We start from the raw sequence: 26888 nt of genomic DNA on the forward strand, positions 1-26888 counted from the left end.
GATGTTTTTACTCAAAAGCACAGATTTCACCTCCTCTCCCTGGGGCTGCTCTAGGCTGCTCTATGTAAGACAGATATTGTTGTTTAGTCGCTCAGTCGTGTTTGACTCTTCATGACACCTTGGACTGTAGCTTCCCAGGCTCCTCTGTCTATGGGATTTCCCAGGCAAGAATATTGGAAAATGTCGTGGAAATGGGTTGCCATTTCCTTCTCCAGGGGATCTTCCTGGACTAGGAGTCGAACCTGAGTCTCCTGCATTGGCAGGAGGAGTTTTTTTTTAAACCACTGAGCCACCAGGGAAGCCCAAATCAGATATATTTATCCATTATTTCCAATAATAACTTTGGGAAATATTAAATGGCATCCTAAACCATATTGCCTCATCTCAAATATTGATTGTAACCGGTGACAATAGTGATGGGTTGTAAGTATTTTGGGAATTGAAATGAAGAACACTGAAGCCAAGAAAGATGGGCCTTTTTGAATGTGCATGATCTTACTTGACCATGTTTTTGCGTCAGGTAATTTGTTTTATTTTCAGTTTAGAAGTCCCTTGTATGTTGATTGTCCTCTATCTTTCTTAGATCCACATGCAGGGAAGAGAAAATGTTCACACAATTATTTTGTATGTTGAAAAAGATTTACCTTTGACAATCAGGTATCTCGTGAGTACATTTTGATATGGCTGCTAGGAATTATGGGTTGTGTCTATTTAAATTAGTTCTTTCTGAGGCTGAATATATGTCAGTGCTTCATGTATCGATTCTTACAAGGATGAAATACAAAAGATTAGAAGAGATACTAAAGATGGCAGCTTTCCTTCAAGATTAAAATCTTTTGGATAATTCTTTTATCAAGGAAAACCATTAGGAAGCAAATTCAGCATTTAAAATGGTATATGGTTATGGCAACATGTGACCTGCCCTTGTTGATGGAGTCAGAACCTTTTGGTGAGGGTTGCTCTTATGAATTGTGGACTTGCCCATAGGCTGTGATTAATTTTTGAGACAGAAAATATAAGTACACAAGTACAAGGTAAGATGAGAATATATTTCTTGCACTTCAGTCATGACTGACTTTGCTTTTGAAAACTTAAGTTGTTACTATTTAGTATTTCAAAGGCATATCTAAAAAATTCTGTAGGTCTATCCAAATCATTTCTTGGGTTAGAGTAGCCAGAAAGAAAGCCTGGAATGTATCATAGTGCTATTTCCATGTTGCAGGTGAGGGGAGTTAAGTACACAGATGGAGAGAGAACAGTTATGCTATGGAGGCCAAAAGGTGACCAGCGAGGGCACCTGCCGATAGGAGTCTTGAGCATAGTGGGAGGAGCTACCAGTTGAGGATGTGGCAACCTGCCTGCTCTTCTCCCATCATGCTCAGAGCTTTATCAAGGGTCTGGGCTTAGTATGTGGAACCACGCACTTTTGGCTTTTATTTCCCAGCTTTTGAAACAGCCTGGCCCCAAGCTCACCTGAGAGCAGGTTAGCATCACTCACCCAACAGCTTACCTCCCCCACCCCCCCGGATGTTTTCCAGTGATACAAATACATTCAACAGAAACACTCTGACCACATCAAATGTTACCTGTAATTTTTTTCCAAGTGAACTAACCACATCCACCAAGCCTTTAACCCTATTCTGTGCATTTCGGACACATTCATAAATGCTGATTTTCCTGCGGGTTGGTTTCTTCTGCTACATCAGTGTATAGAGAAGCTGAACATTTCAACCCCTTGCCGCAGTGACAGGTGATGCGTCTGATTGTTTGCTGATGTTGATTTGGAATGTTGATGCTTCAGGAAAAAAGAACTCCATCGAACAGACAATCTGCACAGCTCACGAACTATACAAAGAGCATTTGCTATAAATAAAGTGTCAACCGGGCGCTGCAGCTTTGTGTGGAATCATTTTCAAATTTTCCTTTTTGAATTATTAAATAGGCCATGTCAGAACAACTCTGATTATTATCCAATCCATATGCTTCAACACCAACCTTTTATGTAATATCAAGCGACTGCAGTGATCAATTGGACCAATCATGAAGGCTCCCTCGTTCTGGAAAGGAGTCAAGCCCTCCATCCCACTGCAGCATCTTACGCAGATATGCAAACACCTACGGCATAGCTTACAGAGGAGGCTGCAGCAGGATCTGCCTTTAGGAATGCGTGCAGGCTGTGAAAATATATTTATTCCTTATCAAGAACTTTAAGCCTTAGTCCATCTTTGTGCAATTTTAAGCCTGTTCAGGTGAGTTAGAAATAGCACTCTTATCCAGCTATACCTCTACCCAGCAGAATTATGTACATAACTTACATGGTAAATAAAATGTGCTAGCACATAGTTTTTAAAACTGTTGTATATAAAAAAATAAAATGCTGCCTTTGGTTTTCTTTTGTTTTTTTAAACAAATACAGTATCTCCTGGAAACGGAGACGGATATGCAGGCATGTAGCCACGTGTAATTTATAAAATGTGATAAAATGATAATCTCTCACCTACACTAATACAGTTTATCTAGATAAATAACTCTTAGAATGAATACTGTGGATGCCTTGAGGGTTTTCAGCATTTAATTAAAATGGAACAAAAATATTCACTGTCCGTGTTGGGATTTTAGCATCCACTCTTGACAAGGATATTCTTTAGGCTGAGAACAGATTAGTGACATTCCCTGGGAAACAAATGGGAGGTGGTATTTTTCTAGTCCTTAAGAAAAAAGAGGCTAAAAATGCATGGCATAGAAATCTTAAGATGAAATGGTTTCCGGAGTACGCCTCTGTTCGCCACCACAGCACCCCCTCCCAGGGCTTGGACTGAGGGTGGAATTCAGGGGGGCTTCTCTGATAATTGCGGGTGATTGGAGGTAATACTCTCTGGCACTTTCACCAACGTCCTGGTGTGTAGCCATCACTCACAATGACTGCTAAAGCACAGGCTTTCTTCCTCTTGATGGTGTGTGATTTTGACGTTGGACGCAGGGAGGCAGGACGAGGCAGTGGCAGAAACTGAGACAGAGGGAAGATGGGCCAGCCCAAGCCCTGGAGCAAACAGCCTCCCAGAATGTGGGGGATTATAGGAGCCTCCACTGTGGCCCACTTAACCCTAAAAATACATCTCAAGCTGCAGTGCCAGAGAAGTATTCAGAAGGAAGCCTTTTAATTGTTCCATTGTCTACTGAAAATTGATTTAGGTTTTCTTTTGAGTCAGTTTTTCTAGGAAAGTACTTATTACCTTTATGTGACAAACTCTGCTCTTTAAATACATAGATTGTACACTCTGTGTATGAATCATGTATATTTCTTTTGTTTATTTTTGCTCTATTTTATAGGATTTAGGACACAAAGAAAGAAAAATCTTGTAACACAGTGCTATCCTATCATTGAGCAAATTAATCTGGATGTTTTTCCACAATTTTGATAACAGATGACATGCTGAAAAACCATGAAATTATTACTACAAATTAAGGTGGTATATTTCTTAATTTTCACATAGCAGATTCAATGTTCATGTAACTTGGTTTAAAGGCTCTTCTGCATGTGTGGGGATTTTTAGCACTCTTGAGAGAAATAAGAAATGGTACAAAAACTTGAGAAAAAACAATAAGTAAGGAGTGAGATTTTTCTAGTGAGATTTTTTTTCACTTTTAGTTCTTGTTTGAAATATTCATTTTCCCCTGTGATTTCACTTTTCAATCTGGAAAATGGGATAATTCTTAAGAAAAGAACAATGGACATGGGACTTAATGGGTAGAGTTTGTGAAATAATTTTGTGGGTCTGGAACAAAGATGCTATTCAAATAGGCAAATATGAGATGATATGTTGATGATAGGTATTAACAGAAACTGAGGCAATAGCCCAGAGGTGCCCTCTGTGTGTGTGTGTGTCCCTTTTCTCACCACACCTGGACACTCATATAACATAATCAGTCTCAAAATATAACTCTTACAATTTAAAGTGGAAAAGGAATATGAGCAGTCAAATTGTTAATAATCCAAGTTAATGAGCACATTGTATAATTTCTTTTTCTGGGTAACTCTTAGCCATCATTGTTGACAAACAACCTCAAAAAGGGTATTTTCAACATTTCAAAATCCTTTTCAGGGGGAGAAAAAGAGAATAGGACACTATTCCATATATTTTCCTCATGGGCAATGGAAATAAGCTAATATGATTCCATAGTCTTTTAACCTCACTCCCCTTCCCCCCTCATCTGATCACATTATTCACACAAGGAACCAATGAGCCGTTGTCTCATTACCTTAAAATCCTATATTAATGAGACAGCGACAGTTTTTAATCATTTGAGTTAAGCCTTGAATATTCTGTTTGCTAATATCATGCATCCATTTAAAGATGAGAACAAGCACTTTTTAATAATATTTTACTTGCCAGTAGTGACTAAAATACTGATTTTTCTCTTTGTAAACTTGTCAAACATTCTGCAGAAAGCCTTATATTCTTCTTCAGGAGTTCATTTTATCACTAAAGGCCTGGGTTAAAAAGAAGTGTCAAAAAATGTGTCCTGGACAGTCAGCTAGGGAAATAAGAGCCCTGGCATTTTGTTTTTCTGGCAGAATTTTTTGGTGGAATTAAATACATAAAATACATACACAAATTTTGTGGCAAGCCAAACTCCACCATTTAACAAAGTTTGAAAGCATTTGAGCTAGTGCTTAAATGGTACCTAAACAACCTAGACTTGGTGTCTTTGGAGATGTAATAGTGAATAAAAGAAAGATTTTTGTTTTTGTTTCTGCTTAATCTTTCATCCGGAGAAGGTAATGGCACCCCATTCCAGTACTCTTGCCTGAAAAGTCCCATGGATGGAGGAGCCTGGTGGGCTGCAGTCCATGGAGTCGCTAAGAGTCGGACATGACTGAGCGACTTCCTTTCACTTTTCACTTTCATGCATTGGAGAAGGCAATGGCACCCCACTCCAGTACTCTTGCCTGGAAAATCCCATGGATGGAGGAGCCTGGTGGGCTGCAGTCCATGGAGTCGCTAAGAGTCAGACATGACTGAGTGACTTCCCTTTCACTTTTCACGTTCATGCATTGGAGAAGGAAATGGCAACCCACTCCAGTGTTCTTGCCTGGAGAATCCCAGGGACGGTGGTCTGGTGGGCTGCAGTCTATGGGGTCACACAGAGTCAGAAGCACACGACTGAAGCGACTTAGCAGCAGCAATCTTTCGTCATGGTAAATTTGCTTTTTTTAAAATTTATTAAAATGGCTTATAAAAGTACTTTCAGTGGTTTGCATAGCACCTCACATTAACTTTTTTTTTTTTCTTTTTAGCTAATAACTCTTCTCCAACGTTAAAGCATGGCATCTAGGCCACCTTGATTCCATACACCACATAAACTAGAAAATGGTCTCACCTTTAAAAATTCCTGTATAAAAGGGCAGTAGCATAGTTAACCTCTTGAAGGTTGCCAAGCAAATTAACTGTGGACTATTGTTATCTTTTAGATAACGTTTTTCTTGGTTCATGAAAAATGTAACATTTCTTGGGATACTAGTTAAGAAAGGGGTTAAACTATTGAATTCTGATTGCCTCTTAACAAATACAGAAGTTAAGCTGTAACATATTATATTTCAAAAGGAAGAAAGGTGTTTTAAAATATAATTTGTGTTTCTCTAATATGAATTACATTCATAAATAAAAGCCATGAGCAAAATTTAGTACAGATTAAAAGGAATTTTATATAAGTGGAGTTTTCATGGCTAATAAAAAGTACCAGACCCTTTAATGGATTATCATATCCATGTTGCTGAACATATACTTTAAAAACCAACATAATATATAGGGGATTTTCCTTGTCTTGTGTTTCTCATATTTCAGCAGTTGCTTAATCTTTTGCCTAAGATTTTTTTCAATTTTCTTAGAGGAGGCACCACATCAGCATTTATAAGAATGTTGGGGTCAGATGCTTAGTAGCAGTATATCTGGCTGAAATGGCTATTTCATTTTGCAGATGAACTAGGTGATTTTTAATCCACCTGAGATTACAGATGACATAGAACCGGGACACCATTTGGGAACATCAGGCTCCCAAATCAACTCTTCACTTTAAAAACAGACTCCTCTTCCCAGTTTATTCTAACCTGGGATGTGCGGTCTCCTCTTTGCCTCACTTTTGTCCCAATCTGCCCCCTTAGCCATGTCCAGATGCCCTGTTCCTTGAAACCCTTGTATCCACTTCTTTTTTCTTATCGTGATGATGATTTCTGCATAAAGAATCAATCAGTCAACCATGTTTTTGATCCCATTAACTGTCTAGGGCTGCCCCAATCACAAAATTTTGCTAAGTTCCATCTGATGCATTCTTCTATGGAAGCAAATATATTTTTCCCAAAGCAATTATTAGGCACTTTATTTTAGTCCCTGATTTAATTTTTTTTTAGCAACAGAAGCTAAGTAGCCTGATTGGAATTTCAAATGATCGTCACACTGAATTGAAAAGTCTGTCTTACAGGGAATGGAACATTTTTCTTATATTTTAACCACGTAGAGGCAAAGAAAAGGTCCTTTTTACTTTTTGTCTAACTGAACGTATGTTTGATGATTATTAATTCAAACAAACAAAAAAGAATATCCCAATCTTTGACTCTTATAAGGTTTTTCAGTCTTTTGTTAGGTTATTAACGGTCCTTCTCTCAATATTAAGTATACCAATTTTCCTCACGTTGTGATCTGATTTACTCTTAAGTGGTATGACACCTCTTAGTACTTGCCAGTACACACAAAAACTAGTTTGTTTATTTGTTTGTTTCTTTCTTTTTAAATTTATTTCTAAACAAGAAAATAAGTTTGAGTTGTTGCCTGGTTCCCATGGTCTATTTGCTAACACTCAGTTTTCCTTTTTTCACACACGAAGAAGCAAACATCATCCCTGTCAAATGATAAATGAGGCAGAATCGGTGACGTGCGTGTTTGTCAACATAAGCAAGATCAAATGATTGCTCAGCAGGAAGAAGCCACGGGAAAGCCAATGATTTTTGACTAATTAGCAAAATAATAATAATGTCTCCCTAATGATTACCTTGTACTGGGTTGTGGCCTTTTATCAAACAGATATTCTACCAGTGCAAACTAGTGTTTTGAAAACACACTAGTGATTTCCTTTGAAATCATGGACACGGAGCATTTCTGAGAAATCTTTTTTGAAGCATCCTGTCCTGTATCACTTAAGTAATTGAGACTGAGAGTGAAGCCCAATTTTTTGGTTCATGTGGTCATATAACCACTGTGCGTTTTAAGTACTGCTTTATAGGGAAAAACAGTGCATATTTTTCAGGATCATTTAAAGTTCAAGTTCATTCTCATTCATATTTGGGGAGTTTTATCAGAGGTGTTTGCAAGGAGTAACTTGATTGAAAATAGAGAATTTTTTTCAACATCCTAGCCAAAGTCAGAACAGCCATTATCAGACCTAGCTACATTTTTATAAATCTTTTATGTAACTTCGAGAGATGTTAAGGTAGATCTAAATTCTTAGTCCTGGAAATGTCACTGGAGCTGACATTTTCTGTGAAGATCTGTGGTCAACCACTATTTATAGAAAGCACAGTGGAGACAAGAGCACTGCTCAGGTCACAGGGCGTGTGCTGAGCCCTATGAATCAACCTGCCTGAGATAAATTCACAGGATTCCTGGCTGGGGACAAAGCTACGTACTTCTCAGTTTCTTGTGTGTCAGATTCATACCTTAAAAATAGAGATCAAAAGCAAGTGACCTTGGAACCAAGGGAACATTGTCTTGAGGAACTTAGCTCGCCATGTGGTATCTAGGTTGGGGAGTGCTACATGGACCTTGCTCATCTAGATGTTAAAACTGCTTGAATTGTACTAAATTTCACCAGGAATGCTGGCAAGTATTCCAAATGATCAGAAGCAAAAGTGTCTCATTAAAAAAAAAGCAGACATGACTTGAAGTTATTTTTTTTCCTTTGAGACTAGCAAGCTACTTTGTGCTAAAAATTTTACCCTTTCATATAATATAAATTATATTTTGTCTTTCTGTTGTGACTCTTTCGCTGACACATAGATTGTTATTACAACAATCTGTACAAAACAACAAAAAAAATCTGTTTTTTCCTTTATATGGATATATGATTCGAAATCATCAAGAAAGAAGTTTTATTGTTGGGTAAGTGTTGTTTGTGTGTACAGCAGTGAATATGGGACCTGTGATTATCTTTAAAAAATTTTTACTTTTTGACATCCCAAGCCTGTCCAGGAAGTTCTTCTGGGGTCCTTCTCCTCCACCAAGGTCACTCCCGGTCCCTTCTCAAGGAGTGATTTCTATGTTAATAACTTGAGAGAAGCAATAGCAAGCATCTTTCCTTTGTCTTGCCCAGGAGAGACCACTCATAGGGAGACTAGGAACGAGGAAATGGCAGCAATGATGGGGAACTTGGTACGTGAGATGGAGGGCAGAGAGAGGAGCTCGCGAAAGACAAGAGCAGTATTGATAATATGCTGAGGTGGAGTTGGGGGTGACAGGGTACTGATCAGTTTAATGAGCCACCTGGCTGCCCCCACAGATGCTCAGATATTCCTCTTAAGTTTCCACCAACCTCAGTGAATTTTTCTCCGACTCTCTAGTGCTGCACTGTCCGGCAGAGTAGTCACCAGCCTCCTATGGCCCTTGAAATGTGGCTCGTCAAAATCGCCCCATGCTTTAAGTGTAACATGCATCCTGGATTTCAGACTTAGTATTAAAAAGATAAAATAGTTCATTAATAATTTTTACATAATTACAAGTTTAAATAATATTTAAGGTATTTCCTTAGAATTCACTTCTTTTTTAAACTCTTTAAAAATGGTTACTAAGAATTGTAAACTTACATCTGTGGCTTGCTTTAACAACTCACATTTTCTAGTTTCTGTGTTTGATGCTTTGACATGTTAGGGCTTTGTTGACCCTTTGAAGGGGCTGCCTCTCCCAGGGCTTGCCAGTTTCCAGAGATAGCAATTGGCTTGCCAATTGCCAAACAGGTTGACATGTGAGAGTACCTTCCATATACAAAGCAAACATCCCAGAGCCCACACCCCCAGCTACCTCCTTTATTACCTCCATTTGTGCTGTAGCCATTATCCCCCTGCTCTAATCACCCCAGGGCTGGGTACCCTATGCCCCACAGCAGGCTGAAATTATTCAAACTAGCCAGTCCCAAGCCTGCTTGCCCTGCCTCATCCATTCCTCCCTATGGAACTCCACAATAAAGGTTCTTACCCACTTACCCCATCATCCCTGCCTCTTGACTGACGCTGGTACCGCCCCAGGTGGCTCTCCATGAAATGAATGACCCGCCCTCCTCTTGGGATCTGTGAATATAACAAAATATCTTTTCAATGGCAGTCATCTTCTGATCTGTCAGCCTTACTATACTTGAATGATAATAAAACCTACATTTTAAGACACTTGTAACCTCTTGCTATGGGACAGTGCTGCGAGAGTTCTATTTCTCCAGCTGGAGAATTACCTATAAAACTAAACATCTAGAACTCTTGGCCCCCTTAGAACTAACACAGCTCCTAAAATATAGTATCAGCTCAGTAAATATTAGCTATTATTACTTTGACACCATAATGACAATTATACGGCCGCCCACCAGGCTTCCCCGCCCCTGGGATTCTCCAGGCAAGAACACTGGAGTGGGCTGCCATTTCCTTCTCCAATGCATGAAAGTAAAAAGTGAAAGTGAAGTCTCTCAGTTGTGTCCGACTCTTAGCAACCCCATGGACTGCAGCCTACCAAGGCTCCTCCACCCATGGATTTTCCAGGCAAGAGTACTGGAGTGGGGTGCCATTGCCTTCTCCTTATAATGATAATAAAGTGATTTAATTCTGACTTAAAGAGACCATTTTCTGTTCTTCTTATTATTTTTGTTACTATTTTATTACATGTTAAAAAATGTATATATTACATATAAATGTATATATATCTCCTTACTTGTAAACTAGCATTTATTGAGTTGTTACTATTAACCATGCTTGTGTTAAGTGCTTTACACATCATTTGATTTAATCACCATTACGATCAATTGAGTAACAAGTAAGCAAGAAAAGCAACTTGTCCGGAATCACACAGCTTGCTAGTACTGGAGCCATAGGGGAGCTAAATAATGAGGATTATTTGGGGCTGATTGTTTTAAGAAATTGAAGACTCACGATACTTTCCTTTTTACCTTCCTGTTAACTGCCTGAAAGAATGTAGACAGAGGACCTGTTCCAAAAAGAGAGCCATCACTGTAGACTGTTGTTGTTTAGCTGTTCAGTGGTGTCCAACTCTTTTGTGACCCCATGAACTGTAGCCTACCAGGCGCCTCTGTCTGTGGGATTTCCCAGGCCAGAATACTGGAGTGGGTTGCCATGCTCTCCTCCAGGGGATGTTCCTGACCCAGGGATCAAACCTGGGTTTCCTGCATTGTAAGCAGATTCTTTATCACTGAGCCATCTGGGAAACCCATCCCTGTAGATAACTACACACACCACAGGTATGAGTAGACAGGGGGATCTCTGTAAACTCTTTGTTAAAATTCCTCTCTGTGTCCCATTGTTTCTGTGCAGCCCAGCAGATATTTGTGAATCAAACATTTGCTCTTTTCCATCTTCCTGTGAATCACTTTCCTTCCCTCCGAAGTCCCAAGCTCTTTCCCTTTCTCCTCTCAGACAGCATATAGGCCTCACTTGCCTAACTTGTCTGTGGGTCTCATTTTCTCACAAAGCCCCTATATGTACAAAATTAAATTCAATTTTCTCCTGGTTATCTGACTCATGTCAATTTAATTCTTTGACTGGCCAGAAGACCCTAGACATTTAGAGGAAAAATTTTCCCTTCCCCACTAAGAATGTATATAATTTTGAATAATATTTAATTTTTGTATATACTTAAAAATGTTAGGCACAGTCCTCAATCATAAGGATGATAAAGGGTATATGTGCTACTGAAGGATTATAATGAAACAAATAAACATGTGAACATCACTAGGAGAAGGGTGTGGCTCTTCCCTGAGCATGTGTCCACACTTCTACATCAGAGGTATTTCACCCTAATTTTTGTGGTTGTCATCCCATTGCTTTTCTTTCTATACATGCCTCCCACATATGTTCCTCTCAATGGATTTACATTTAGTATTTTACTTGCCTACTCTTAGGTTTTAGAGGAATGGACTCACACCACATGGATTCTGCCATGGTTGTTTCTTTTGCGTGATGTGTGTCTACCAGATCCATCTGTGCTGATGGATGTAGTTGCAGTTCATTCATTTTCACTGCCATCCTGAACTCTACTGTATGAATACTTTTTGGTGGACATTTTTTCTGTTTGACATTTGGATGGCTTTATTTTTTTTTTGTTATTAAGAACAGTACTGCTAGAAATACTCTATGTTTCCTGTTCTTGAATATTTTCAACGATATGTATTCTTTCTTTTTAATTTTTAAAGACACTTTAACTAGTATTAGCTAACTAATATTTTTAATTAATTAATTTTGCTGCACCAGGTGTCAGTTTTGGCAGGCGGGATCTTTGTTGTGGCATGTATAATCTTAGGTGAGGCACATGGGGTTTAGTTCCCTGATCAGGGACTGAACCTGGCTCCCCTGCATTGAGACTGCAGAATCTTAGCCACTGGGCCACCAGGGAAGTCCCTTAGCTAACTAACATTAACTATGATTTAACTAATATGTCATTTTATTTAAACGGATTGATTTTAATTGGAGAATAATTATTTTACACTATTGTATTGGTTTCTGCCATATATCCACATGAATCAGCCATAGGTCTATGTACACCCCCTCCCTCTTGAACCTCCCACCCACCTCCCACCCTATCCCACCCCTCTAGGCTGTCACAGAGCACTGGATTTGAGCTCCCTGCAGCATACAGCAGTTTTCTACTGACTAATTTTAAATATGGTAATATATATGTTTCAATGCTACTCTCTCAATTTGTCCCACCCTTTCCTTCCTGCCCTGTGTCTGCAAGTCTGTTCTTTATGCCTGCATCTCCATTGCTGCCCTGAAGATTTAATCGATATTTTAAAAGAATGTTAGATTCACAGAAAAATCCCAAAAGTGGTACAGTTTCCTGCAGACTGCTCATCTTACTTCTAAGGTTAATATCTTACTTGACTGTAGAACAGTTATCAACTAGGACACTACCATTGGTCTGATAACTTATCCATGGATCTCTTTGATTTTCATCATTTTCTTTCCTGATACCTTTTTCTGTTCCAGGATCTTAACCAGGATTCCACAATGCATATAGTTTTTATTTTGGAGGGAATCATTTTGAACTCATTTCTGTCTCACTCAAAAATTTACAAGAACAGTATTTCAGGGAGATTAGTCTTAAGGCAGCATGTGAACTAGATTTTAAGGCAGAGAGATAAAAGTAGGAATGCCAGGCAACTCTTACTATATTGTGATTGTTTAAGGCAGAGAGAAGAAAGGGTATGATGATGAGGGACCATCCGTGTGTATGTGCACTTATATACACATCACATAAATGTGTATGTAAATGTGTATATGCATAGATGGCACACATATGCACAGATTGTATTGTAACCACGTGTTCATCTTTCTCCCTTAGAAGTCCATGAGTTCCTTGGGGGCAGAGAGCAGTAAAGCTGATTCATCTTACTATTTTCTTCAGGTTCTCAGAACAGTAACTTGTTAAAGTAGTAATTTGCTGAAGGTTTGTCAAATAAATTAATATGAATGAGAAAGCCGAGCTGAAGGGGGAACTACAACACATAGGAAGAATAAGAAAGAGAGAGAGAATGAAAGTAGAGAAGAGCGAAATCTGATGGGCTGATGGGCTAGGGGAGACAAGCGCAGAAGGTAAGACGCCGATGGCAGAAGAGAAAAGAAAAAGAGTAAGAGAGAAAAAGAAAGCAAGCAAGGAGATGTGAGGGATGAACAGCTAAGCAGTGGTGCTGTTTTCCCATTGCGTTGCTCACGTGGATCCTGTACATTATCATCCATCACTTAAATTTAAAGCCTTGCCTCCTTTGTTTATTGCTGTTCACAGTTCTGAGACATTTCTCTATCATTTACTCCCTCATCCCCCTCCTTCACTAGGTGCTGCTAAGAATAGTCTCCTGCTGTAGCAGTAGACTGTCGTGTGATGCTGATGCTTCATTGTCATGGGGCCTCTTGTGGAAGTTTCATCCTTCCCCCAGCCCTTTGCACCTGCTGTTCCCTCCTTCTCAGATTCTCAGCCCTTAAATTTTCACAGGCTTGGCTTCTTCTTGTCCCCAAAGTTTTAGTCCTGTTCTCTTGGTTTGCTTAGTCACTAAGTCATGCCTCACTCTTTGTGACCCCATGAACTGCAGCACGCCAGGCCTCCCTGTCCATCACCATCTCCTGGAGTTTGCTCAAACTCACGACCATTGAGTCAGTGATGCCATCCAACCATCTCATCCTCTGTCATCCCCTTCTCCTTCTGCTTTCAATCTTTTCCAAAATCAGGGTCTTTTCCAGTGAGCTGGCTCTTCGCATTACATGGCTGAAGTCTTGGAGCTTCAGCTTCTCTTTATTTCTCCTCTACCTTATGTTGTTTTTTTGTCTCCAAAATGCTTAGGTCTCTAGGGAACTTTCTTGTTTATTTATTTGCTCACTTTCTTTACATTTATCTTCATCCACTAGAATATGGTTCTATGAGAGTAGGGACCTTGTTTGTCCTAAAACTTCATTGGTCCTAGGTGTTAAATGAACTGTTACGCATAGGCTATGTTTTGCTTTGTTTTGTGACTGGGTATCTATTCTTTAAGGATAAAGGAGAGTGATCACTAAGTTTCCAGGGTTAAATTAAAGAATAATTCACTGAGTGGGGATAAAGCTGAGGGAAGAGAAACTTCTGACCTAAGATAACATTTCAAGTGAATTTGATATCTCTTAGGCAAGTCCCTGCTCCAATGTAACAGTGTGTGTGTATATATATATATATATATAATTTTTTTTGAATGCCTGTTAAGTACCACGTACTGTAGCAGATATGGCAGATATTGAGAACAACAGACGTCTGTCCTCCAGGACCTTTCTGTCAAATGGAACTGTTTGCTAAGCAAATCACTGGTTGCAAAGCAATTTACTAAGAGCTGTCATAGAAGGTTCCTCTGAGGGCTCAGAGGAGAAAAGGATAGAAGAGAACAGACCTTAAAAGCAGCTCAATAGCCACTTCAAATATACAAATGAGCATTTTCACATAATGCTCTGAATGATGATAACAGGTGTTATTGGGTGGGGTTCAAATAAATCTGGCATTGTTGGGTTAAAGGTAACCAATTGTCTCTCTAATGCAGTACTCATCAGAGCCTCTAACTTGCTAATATTTGGCAAGCACCATTGCCTACATTTGACCACAGTGCCTTTCTCAAAGAGGAACTTAAAAAACTAGTTTTCACCAAACAAACTTGGGGAAATGCTAATACAGACTATAGAACAAAAGCGCATGGGATGACATTTCTTCATAATATGTTTAGCTTAAACCTTCTAAAAACCTATTTCCTGACATTCAAGGTTGAGGTTTCCTCACTTAAAATTTTTAGGGGTGGAATTCAAGAAACTCTTCATTAGTTTCTTGTCTCCATATTTCTCCCTTCCCTTATCTTCCTATAACTCCTTCAAGACCCACTAAAATCCCATGTGTATAAGAAAGAGTTCATGCTCTAATTAGTAGAAGATTTCTAATAGCTCTAAAAATTTTAGAAATTCTACATTAAGGAATGATAAAAGATTAAAAATAAAGCTTATCATACTAACATTTTGTCTCTAATACTGTTCCCTTATGAAAAGGAATTAGAATTCCTTGAAGAAATGGTTGACTTTAGGGCTGAGGTACAGTAGGCACAAAATGAGTTGTGAAAATCTCCTTAATCCACAAATTAAATGCCCCTTTCCCCCCATTAATAAAATGATGGAACGTATTACAAGAATACAGGAACAGCTCCAAGGACCTCTACCGGCCACATCTAAGACAATCCGAGCATCAAAACAATTAAGTAGAGTAACAGATCATTGAAAAATAAGAATATAGAGAAAGAGATAAAAGAGGGAATAGGGAGGGTTGTTGCTTACAGTAGAATCCCCAGTGCCTGCTGGTAAATATAGAGGAAATGCTGGAGTTAGAAAATTAGCATTTTGCAATCGTCTCGCTAAAGTTTGGCTCAGTTAAGAATTACCGATTCAGAGGAAAATTTATTTTCTTTTTATGAGTTTTTTGTTTGTTTGTTTTACCGTTTGTATTTTTTTAATTGAAGGATAATTGCTTTATAAAACTTCGTTGTTTTCTGTCAAACCTCAACATGAATCAGCCATAGGTATATATATATCCCCTCCGTTTTGAAACTCCCTCCCATCTTCCTCCCCATCCCACCCCTCTAGGTTGATACAGAGCCCCTGGAGTTTCCTGAGCCATACAGCAAATACCCATTGACTATCTATTTTACATATGGTAATGTAAGTTTCCGTGTTACTCTTTCCATACATCTCACCCTGTCTCCCATCTCCCCATGTCCATAAGTCTATTCTCTATGTATGTTTCTCCATTGCTGCCCTGTAGATAAGTTCTTCAGGACCATTTTTCTAGATTCTGTATATCTGTGTTAGAATACAATACTTATCTTTCTCTCTCTGACTCACTTCATTCTGCATAATAGACTCTAGGTTCGTCCACCTCGTCAGAACTGACTCAACTGCATTCCTTTTTATGGCTGAGTAATATCCCATTGTGTATATGTACCACAGCTTCTTTATCCATTCATCTGTTGATGGGCATCTAGGTTGCTTCTATGTTCTAGCTATTGTAAACAGGATACATGTTTACAGGATAAATGGGATACATGTGTCTTTTTCAACCCTGGTTTCCTCAGGGTATACGTCTAGGAGTGGGATTGCTGGGTCATATGGAGGTTTTATTCTTAGTTTTTTAAGGAATCTCCATACCATCTTCTGTAGTGGCTGTATCAATTTACATTCCCACCAACAGTGCAAGAGCATTCCCCTTTCTCCACAGCCTCCCAGCATTTATTGTTTTTTTTTTTTTTTTTGACTTTTTGATGATGACTGGTGTGAGGTGATATCTTATTGTGGTTTTGATTTGCATTTCTCTAATAATGAGCGATGTTGAGCATCTTTTCATGTGTTTGTTAGCCATGTGTATGTCTTCTTTGGAGAAATGTCTGTTTAGGTCTCTTTCCCACTTTTTGATTGGGTTGTTTTCCTGGTACTGAATTGTATGAGCTGCTTCTATATTTCGGAAATTAATCCTTTGTCAGTTGTCTCACAGAGAAGGCAATGGCAACCCACTCCAGTACTCTTGCCTGGCAAATCCCATGGGCGGAGGAGCCTGGTAGGCTGCAGCCCATGGGGTCGCAAAGAGTCTGATATGACTGAACAACTTCACTTTCACTTTTCACTATCATGCATTGGAGAAGGAAATGGCCACCCACTGCTGTGTTCTTGCCTGGAGAGTCCCAGTGACAGCAGAGCCTGGTGGGCTGCCGTCTATGGGGTTGCACAGCAGCAGCAGCAGTTGTTTCACTTGCTATTATTTTCTCCAATTCTGAGGGTTCTCTTTTCAACTTGCTTATAGCGTCCTTTGCTGTGCAAAAGCTTTTAAATTTAATCAGGTCCCACTTGTTTACTTTTGTTTTTATTTCCATTATTTTAGGAGATGGGTCATACAGGATCTTACTTTTATTTATGTCATCGAGTGTTCTGCCTATGTTTTTCTCTAAGAGTTTTATAGTTTCTGGTCTCACATTTAGGTCTTTAATCCATTTTGAGTTTATCTTTGTGTATGGTGTTAGGAAGTGTTCTAAATTCATTCTTTTACATGTAGCTGTCTAGTTTTCCCAGCACCATTTATTGAAGAGGCTGTCTTTGCCCCATTGTATATTTTTGCCTCCTTTGTCAAAAATAATATACCCATAAGTGCATGGGTTTATTTCTGGGTTTTCTATCTTGTTCCATTGGTCTATATTTCTGTTTTTGTGCCAGTACCATACTATCTTGATGACTGTAGCTTTGTAGTATAACCTGAAGTCATGAAGGTTGATTCCTCCAGCTCCATTCTTCTTTTTCAAGACTGCTTTGGCTATTCAGGGTGTTTTGTGTTTTCATATGAAGTGTGAAATTTTTGTTCTATTTCTGTGAAAAAATGCCATTGGTAATTTGATAGGGACCACATTGAATCTGTAGATTGTGTTTGGTAGTATAATCATTTTCACAATACTGATTCTTCCTACCCAGCAACATGGAATATCTCTCCATCTGTTTATGTCATCTTTGATTTCTTTCATCAGGGTCTTATAATTTTCTATGTACAGTTCTTTTGTCTCCTTAGATAAGTTTATTCCTAGATATTTAATTCTTTTTGTTGCCATGGTGAATGAGATTGATCCCTTAATTTCTCTTTCTGATTTTCCATTGTTAGTATATAGAAATGCAAGTGACTTCTGTCTGTTGATTTTGTATCCTGCAACTTTGCCAAATTCACTGACAAGTTCTAGTAATTTTCTGATAGTATCTTTAGGGTTTTCTATGTACAGTATCATGTCATTTGCAAACAGTGAGAGCTTTACTTCTTTTCCCATCTGGATTCCTTTTATTTCTTTTTCTTCTCTGATTGCTGTAGCTAGGACTTCCAGAACTATGTTGAATAATAGTGGGGAAAGTGGACACCTTTGTCTTGTTCCTGATCTTAGGGGGAATGGTTTCAGTTTTTCACCACTGAGAACAATGTTTGCTGTAGGCTTATCATATATGGCCTTTACTATGTTGAGGTAGGTTCCTTATATGCCCATTTTTTGAAGAGTTTTAAATCATCTATTTCTGCTTTATTGACCATGCCAAGCTTTGACTGTGTGGATCACAACTGGCTGTGGAAAATTCTGAAAGAAATGAGAATACCAGACCACCTGACCTGCCACTTGAGAAATCTGTATGCAGGTCAGGAAGCAACAGTTATAACTAGACATATAACACCATACTGGTTCCAAATAGGAAAAGAGGTACATAAAGGCTGTGTACTATCACCCTGCTTATTTAATTTATATGCAGAGTACATCATGAGAAACACTGGGCTGGATGAAACACAGGCTGGAATCAAGATTGCCAGGAGAAATATCAATAACCTCAGATATACAAATGACACCACCCTTATGGCAGAAAGTGAAGAAGAACTAAAGAGCCTCTTGATGAAAGTAAAAGAGGAGAGTGAAGAAATTGGCTTAAAGCTCAACATTCAGAAAACGAAGATCATGGCATCTGGTCCCATCACTTCATGGCACATAGATGGGGAAACAGTGGAAACAGTGGCAGATTTTACCTTTTGGGGCTCCAAAATCACTGCAGATGGTGACTTCAGCCATGAAATTAAAAGATGCTTGCTCCTTGGAAGAAGAGTTATGACCAACATAGACAGCATATTAAAAAGCAGAGACATTACTTTGCCAACTAAGGTCTGTCTAGTCAAGGCTATGGTTTTTCCAGTAGTCATGAATGGATGTGAGAATTGAACTATAAAGAAAGCTGGGTGCCTAAGATCTGATGCTTTTGAACTGTGGTGTTGGAGAAGACTCTTGAGAGTCCCTTGGACTGCAAGGAGATCCAAGCAGTCCATCCTAAAGGAGATCAGTCCTGGGTGTTCATTGGAAGGACTGATGTTGAAGCTGAAACTCCAATACTTCGGCCTCCTGATGCGAAGAGCTGACTCATTTGAAAAGACTGTGATGCTGTGAAAGATTGAAGGCACGGGGAGAAGGGGACGACAGAGGATGAGATGATTGGATGGCATCACCAACTCAATTGACATGAGTTTGAATAAACTCTGGGAGTTGGTGATGGACAGGGAGGCCTGGCATGCTGCAGTCCATGGAGTCACAAAGAATCGGACACAGCTGAGTGACTGAACTGAACTGAACTGAATCATAAATGGGTGCTCAATTTTCACAAAGGTTTTTCTGTATCTATTGAGACGATCATATGGGTTTTATCTTTCAACTTGTTAATATGGTGTATCACATTGAATGATTTGCATTAATTGAAGAATCCTGGCATTATTGGAATAAATCCAGCTTGATTATGGTATACAAGCTTTTTGATGTGTTGCTGAATTCTGTTTGCTAAAATTTTATTGAGAATTTTTGCATCTATGTTCATCAGTGATATTGGCCTGTAGTTTTCTTTTTTTCTGTTGTCTTTGTCTGGTTTTGGTATCAGGGTGATGGTGGCCTCATAGAATGAGTTTGGAAGGATTCCTTCCTCTGCAATTTTTTGAGAGTGTTAGAAGGACAGGCATTCACTCTTCTGTAAATGTTTGATAGAATTCTCCTGTGAAGCCATCTGGTTCTGGACTTTTGTTTGGGGGGAGATTTTTTTTTTTTTTATCACAGCTTCAATTTCAGTGATTGTAATTGGGTTGTTCATAATTTTTATTTCTTCCTGTTTCAGTCTTATTAAGATTGAACTTTTCTAAGAATCTGTCCATTTCTTCCAGGTTATCCATTTTCTTGCCATATAGTTCTTCATAATAGTCTCTTATAATCCTTTATATTTCTGCATTGTCTGTTGTAACTTCTTGTTCATTCCTAACTTTGTTGATTTGATTCCTCTCTCTTTTTTTCTTGATGAGTCTGGCGAAAGGCTTGTCAATTTTGTTTACATTCTCAAAGAAGCAGCTTTTAGTTTTATTAATCTTTACTATTGTTTCTTTCATTTCTTTTTCATTTATTTCTTCTCAGATCTTTATTATTTCTTTTCTTCTTCTAATTTTTTTTTGTTCTTCTTTTTTCATTTGTTTTAGGTGTAAAGTTAGGCTGTCTATTTGATGTTTTTCTTCTTTCTTGGGTAGGACTGTATTGCTATAAACTTCCCTCTTAGAACTGCTTTTGCTGCATCCCATAGGTTTTGAGTTGTCGTGTTTTCATTGTCATTTGTTTCTAGAAATTTTTTGATTTCCCTTTTGATTTCATTGTCATTTGTTTGATTTCCCTTTTATTTCACTGTCATTTGTTTCTAAAAAAATTTTTGATTTCCCTTTTGATTTTGCTTATTTAGAAATGTGTTGTTTAATCTCCATGTGTTTGTATTTCTTACAGTTTTTTTCTTGTAACTGGTATCTTGTCTCATAGCATTGTGTTTGAAGAAGATGCTTGATATAATTTCAGTTTTCTTAGATTTACTGAGATTTGACTTGTGACCCAAGATGTGGTCTATCCTAGAGAATGTTCCATGTGCACTTGAGAAGGTGTATTCTTCTACATTTGGATGAAATGTCCTAAAGATATCAATGAGATACATCTTATCTAATGTATTATTTAAGATGTGTTTCCTTATTAATTTTATGTTTTGATATCTGTCCATTAGTGTGAGTGGAGTGTTAAAGTTTCCAACTATTATTGTGTTACTGTCAATTTCTCCTTCTATGTCTGTTAGTGTTTGTGTTATGTATTGAGATGCTCCTATGTTGGATGCATAGATATTTACAATTGTTATGTCTTCCTCCTGGATTGATCTCTTGGTCTTTATATAATGTCCTTCCTTATATCTTATAATCTTCTTTATTTTAACATCTATTTTGTCTAATATGAGTATCGGTACTCCAGCTTTCTTTTGCTCCCCATTTTCATGGAATATATTTTTCCATCCTCTCACTTTCAGTCTATATGTGTCTTGAGGTCTAAAGTGGCTTTCTTGTAGACAGCATATATATGGGTCTTGTTTTTGTATCCATTCAGCCAGTCTGTGTCTTTTGGTTGGAGCATTTAATACATTTACATTTGAAGTAATTATTGATATATATGTTCCTATTGCCATCTTCTTAATTGTTTGGGGGTGATTTTGTAGATCTTTTTTCTTCTCTTGTATTTTTTGACTATGTAAGTCTGTTTAACATTTGTTGTAAAGCTGGTTTAGTGGTACTGAATTCTCTTAACTTTGCTTGTCTGAAAAGCTTTTGATCATCAATTTTGAATGAGATCCTTGTTGGGTACAGTAATCTTGGTTGTAGATTTTTCCCTTTCATTACTTTAAATATATCCTGACATTCCCTTCTGGCCTGCAGAGTTTCTGCTGAAAGATCAGCTGTTAAGTGTATGGGGTTTCCCTTGTATGTTACTTGTTGCTTCACTCTTGCTGCTTTTAATATTCTTTCTTTGTGTTTAGTCTTTGTTAGTTTGATTAGTATGTGTCTTGGCATGTTTCTCCTTGGGTTTATCCTGTATGGGAATCTTTGTGCCTCTTGGACTTGACTGGCTATTTCCTTTTCCTTGTTAGGGAAATTTTCAATTATAATCTCTTCAAAAACTTTCTTATACCCTTTCTTTATTTCTTCTTCTTCTGGGACCCCTATAATTTGAATGTTGGTGTGTTTGATATGGTCCCAGAGGTCTCTGAGATGGTCCTCAGCTCTTTTCATTCTTTAAGAGCACTTCTCTAACGTGCTCTTCCCTGATGGACAGGGAAGCCTGGTGTGCTGCAGTTCATGGGGTCACGAAGTGTGGGACATGACTTAGCCACTGAATAACAATTGCAATGCAACCAGACAAACCATCTCTGGTTGATCCAACTTAACATTCCCAATGAAGGGCAAAAGGATGTGATAACTTGAGGAAGCCACATCATTACTTATGAATTATTCCATCCGGGAATGTATTAGCTGAACTTTATCATGAAGAAACAGACAAACCCCCAATGAAAAATATCCCAATATGAAAAAGGGCTATTTTTTCAACTTGTCAATGTCAAAAAAAAGTAGAGAAAGATTGTAGAATGTTTTAGATTAAATTAGGCAGAAGAGACACAAAAATAAGACATATTAACTTACTCTAGCCTGGATCTTGCACTCAAGGGAAAAATGTTGTGAAGTACATTATTGGATCTTTTGAAAATATCAGAGGACAGACAGGGGATCAGAAGAAAGTATCCTATCAGTGTTAATTATACTGATAATTGTAATTTATGTTAGAAAATATCTTAAGAATTACATGTTGAAGTATATAGAGATAATGGACCCTGATAATATACAGCTCACTCTCTCAGTATTCAGAAAAAAGATACATAACATTATCTATATCAGTAAAGTAATATCTATCTTTTTATCTATCTACCCATCTATCTATCTATCTACTAACCTACCTTCCTACCTAATCTATCTGCATTAATCTATAGATATATTAGTAATGTCAACTAAAACACAATTCACAAGGCTACAAGTAGGAGTTTATTTGCTATCTAGCTCAGTTGGTAAAGAATCTGTCTGCAATGCAGGAGACCCCAGTTTGATTCCTGGGTCAGGAAGATACACTGGAGAAGGGATAGGCTACCCACTCCAGTATTCCTGGGCTTCCCTTGCGGCTCAGTTGGTACAGAATCCTCCTGCAATATGGCAGACCTGGGTTTGATCCCTGGGTTGGGAAGATCCCCTGGAGAAGGAAAAGGCTACCCACTCCAGTATTCTGGCCTGGAGAATTCCATGGACCCATGGGGTTGCAAAGAGTCAAACACACTGAGCGACTTTCACTTTCACTTTAAGAATTGCAATTCGGAAGACACAGGTTAGGGTAAAAGCAAAAAAGTGCTTGGGGAAGACAGAGTTAGGAGCTTATGAACATAAAAAGCCCTGAGAATTGTGATTGAATCAAATTTGGAAACATTTGTCCTTAAGGAATCACAAGTTATTATAGGCTGGGAGTCTGATAAGTAAATAGGATGTAGTGAGTTATTTTAGGGGAAGAGTCTGATAGGTGCCTTGAGTTTCTGGTAGATGTTTTGGATGACTTCATTAGGACATAAGTGGTCAAAAGATCGGATTCCTTTGAAGGTGAGAAATGTAAAGTCTCCCTTCAGTAATGCCCCGCTCCCACCCAGGCTTAATTTTACAGAGTTCTCTTAGTAATACTGACTCAATTTTGATTTTTCCTTTCACAATATCAATTTGCTAAACTGTCATCTACCTATCACCTATCTAAGTATCTATTTATCTATCCATCCATCTATCTATCATCTATCTATCCTCAAAATGACAAAGCAAGTGAGCAAAATTTAACAGGTGAATCATGTGCAGGGTCTAATGATGTTGTTTGTATGCTGCCGCTACTCTTATTATTTTAACTTTTCTGTAAATTGAATGTATTTCCAGATAATAAAATTTTCCAAATTACCATACCACCAACTACGGTTTCCCTATGGCTTGAGGATTAGCTTCATGGACTCTAGTTTTGTGGACACACAGTTTTAATCTTGGTCTGACCACTTATGACTTCTCTGGTCTTGGATAATACCTTAACCTCCTTATACACTCCAGGCATTTTGTCCATGAGTTCAGTTCAGTTCAGTCTCTTAGTCATGTCCGACTCTTTGGGACCCCATCAACTGCAGCATGCCAGGCCCCCCAGTCCATCACCAACTCCCAGACAAACTCATGTCCATTGATGTCCATGTCCAACTCATGTCCAACTCATGTCCATCTCATGTCAGTGATGTCATTCAATCATCTCATTTTCTGTCATCCCCTTCTCCCGCCTTCACTCTTTCCCAACATCAGGGTCTTTTCAAATGAGTCAGTTCTTTGCATCAGGTGGCCAAAGTACTGGAGTTTCAGGTTTAGCATGAGTCCTTCCAGTGAATATTCAGTACTGATTTCCTTTAGGATGAACTGTTTGGATCTCATTGCTATCCAAGGGACTCTCAAGAGTCTTCTCCAACACCACAGTTCAAAAGCATCAATTCTTCGTTGCTCAGCTTTCTTTATAGTCCAACTCTCACATCGATACATATGGAAGTGAAAGTGAAAGTTACTCAGTTTTGTCCGACTCTTTGCGACCCCATAGACTGTATCTGTGGAATTCTCCATGCCAGAATACTGGAGTGATTAGCCTTTCCCTTTTCCAGGGGATCTTCCCAACCCAGGGATCAAACCCAGGTCTCCTGCATGATTGCTGAAAAAGCCATAGCTTTGACTAGATGGACCTTAGCTGGTAAACTAATGTCTCTGCTTTTCTATATACTATCTAGGTTGGTCATAACTTTTCTTCCAAGGAGTAAGCGTCTTTTAATTTCATGGCTGCAGTCACCATCTGCAGCAATTTTGGAGCCCCCCCAAAATAAAGTCTTGTCGCTGTTCCCATTGCTTCCCCATCTATTTGCCATGAAGTGATGGGACCAGAGGCCATGATCTTCATTTTCTGAATGCTGAGTTTTAAGCCAGCTTTTTCACTTTCCTCTTTCACTTTCATCAAGAGGCTCTTTAGTTCTTCTTCACTTTCTGCCATAAGGGTAGTGTCATCTGCATATCTGAGGTTATTGATATTTCTCCTGGCAATCTTGATTTCAGCTTGTGCTTCATCAGCCCAGCATTTTTCAAGATGTACTCTGCATATAAGTTAAATAAGCAGGGTGACAATATACAGCCTTGATGTACTCCTTTCCTGATTTGGAACCAGTCTGTTGTTCCATGTCCAGTTCTAATTGTTGCTTCCTGACCTGCATACAGATTTCTCAGGAGGCAGGTCAGGTGGTCTGGTATTCCCATCTCTTTCAGAATTTTCCACAGTTTATTGTGATCCACACAGTCAAAGGCTTTGGCATAGTCAATAAAGCAGAAGTAGATGTTTTTCTGGAACTCTCTTGCTTTTTCCATGATCCAGCGGATGTTGGCAATTTGATCTCTGGTTCCTCTGCCTTTTCGAAAACCAGCTTGAATGTCAGGGAGTTCACGGTTCACGTATTGCTGAAGCCTGGCTTGGAGAATTTTGAGCATTACTTTACTAGCATGTGAGATGAGTGCAATTGTGCAGTAGTTTGAGCATTCTTTGGCATTGCCTTTCTTAGGGATTGGAATGAAAACTGACCTTTTCCAGTCCTATGGCCACTACTGAGTTTTCCAAATTTGCTGGCATGCTGAGTACAGCACTTTCACAAAATCATCTTTTAGTATTTAAAATAGCTCAACTGAAATTCTGTCACCTCCACTAGCTTTGTTCATAGTGGTGTTTTCTAAGGCCCACTTGACTTCACATTCCAGGATGTCTGGCTCTAGGTGAGTGATCACACCATCGTGATTATCTGGGTTGTGAAGATCCTTTCTGTACAGTCCTTCTGTGTATTCTTGCCACCTCTTCTTCTGCTTCTCTTAGGTCCATGCCATTTCTGTCCTTTATTGTGCCCATCTTTGTCCATGAAATGGTAATAATAAAAGCACTCCTTAGAAGGGTTGTTGTGTGTACTTAATGAGATAATGCAAATTAAGTTTAGCACTGTACATGATACAGAGCATTATTCAATAAATATTACTGTTACACAATAAGTATTCAATAGACTAGTTAATTGAAGAGGTCACAGTTGAACCATTTAAAGACATTTGGAGGAAATAGGGCTTAAATACACAGGGCTGAATTAGATGCATTTCTGAAGTCCTTTTCATTGTTATGATTCATTCTTTTAAAAATACCTTGTATCTGATTTGAAAAAAAAATTGATTGGATTTTGAATGATATTTACTCTAGAGCAATCTGTATTTAATTTTAAAAAATAAGCTGACTCTATGATCCAGCTGAAGATTCTGACTTTCAAAAGAACTTTCAGATGAAACAGGATTGAACATCATACGCTCCTTTCCACCAAACCTGGCCTGGTCTATTACTTTTCAATTACAGCCAATAGTTCCTATAAAAGAATTAAGCCATACTGTCACTCACAGTTGAATTTTCTAACTTTATAGTCCCACTTATTTTGGTATAAAATCCAAGTTGCATAGCATTTTACTTGATTCTCTCATTTAAGGAACTGAGTCTTAGATCAGTAGCATTAAACAACTCAGTGTCACCCACTCATTAGTAATAGATGTCCGATTCTCTCCTGGATCTGATCATCTTCCCTCACATCAGTGCATCAACGCTGTCTTCCTCTTTGTCTCTTTAGCAAAACCGACCCTGAAACAGGGCTTATCAACCTCAATTACTCTTACCAAGACTTTTCCAGTCCTCCAACTCTTTTTTGGCTCCAATGTTCTGTTTTTGGCAAATTTTGAAATAGTCTTCTGAAGGTGGGATGCAAAGAGATCACATTTTGGAGTCAAGCAGAGTCAGATACAAAATCTTGTCGGTACCACATCCATGACATGTGTCCTCAGGAGGGAAGGCAGAGTGATACTCACACTGGGCGTGAGGTCTCAGGGGACAGAGAGCTGGATGGGAATTCTGCTGAGGGGCCCCATTTGTTAGGGAAGTAATTTTACTTTATCTCATGCCGGTTTTCTTCACTTTAAATGGGGATAATAGCACTCACCTCATAGGACTGTAGGGCAGGTTAAATGATATAATTATGTGAAATGCTTACAACTCTAAGCATATAGCAAGTACCTTTCCAATTTTTAGTTTTCTTATCAAAAATGAGGGACTAAACCTATTTTGTATGTTTAATGTAAAGATTAATTTTGGTGAATTAACACACAAAAAAAACTGTAGACCTGTACCTATTCATCAGTGATCATTCATTCACTTATTCATTGAATGTGTGTTTACAGATCTTCTTCCATAGACCTCCAGTGTTTTAAGGGCTGGGTTTTCAGAGAAGACTTGGACAAGACTGTATTCCTCTAATCTGTGGGGGGAGAAAAAGAAAAAAGTGAGTTGCTGTTGTTATAAAAGATAAGCACTGAATCTAAGGCAGATCTATAAATCTTTGTAAAAGCATGTTTTGTTTTTTCTTATCGTCCACCCTTACTTTTAAGGCTATCTGATTTCCCTTTGATTCTGAGTTTAGAATCTTCTTTCCCACAAACAGTATTTAAACTTATCTAAGTATCATTGATCTAATAAAGAAAATGAACATTTTGGGGGCATTGTGAAGTCTACAAAGGGCTTTCATA

At 38.5% G+C, this 26888-nt stretch overlaps 1 long non-coding RNA gene across 1 annotated transcript in view; it reads left to right on the forward strand.

The window, feature by feature from the left end:
* LOC120878618 overlaps positions 1–26888 on the forward strand; it is a 66559-nt gene that overhangs the window by 18046 nt on the left and 21625 nt on the right. The window contains exon 2 of the long non-coding RNA XR_005724590.1: positions 26544–26644. This is a non-coding gene — a long non-coding RNA (uncharacterized LOC120878618). The remainder of the gene's footprint in view (positions 1–26543; positions 26645–26888) is intronic.

The sequence above is a fragment of the Oryx dammah genome, unplaced genomic scaffold, assembly GCF_014754425.2.
Source record: "Oryx dammah isolate SB20612 unplaced genomic scaffold, SCBI_Odam_1.1 HiC_scaffold_19, whole genome shotgun sequence".
Taxonomy (NCBI): Eukaryota; Metazoa; Chordata; class Mammalia; order Artiodactyla; family Bovidae; genus Oryx; species Oryx dammah.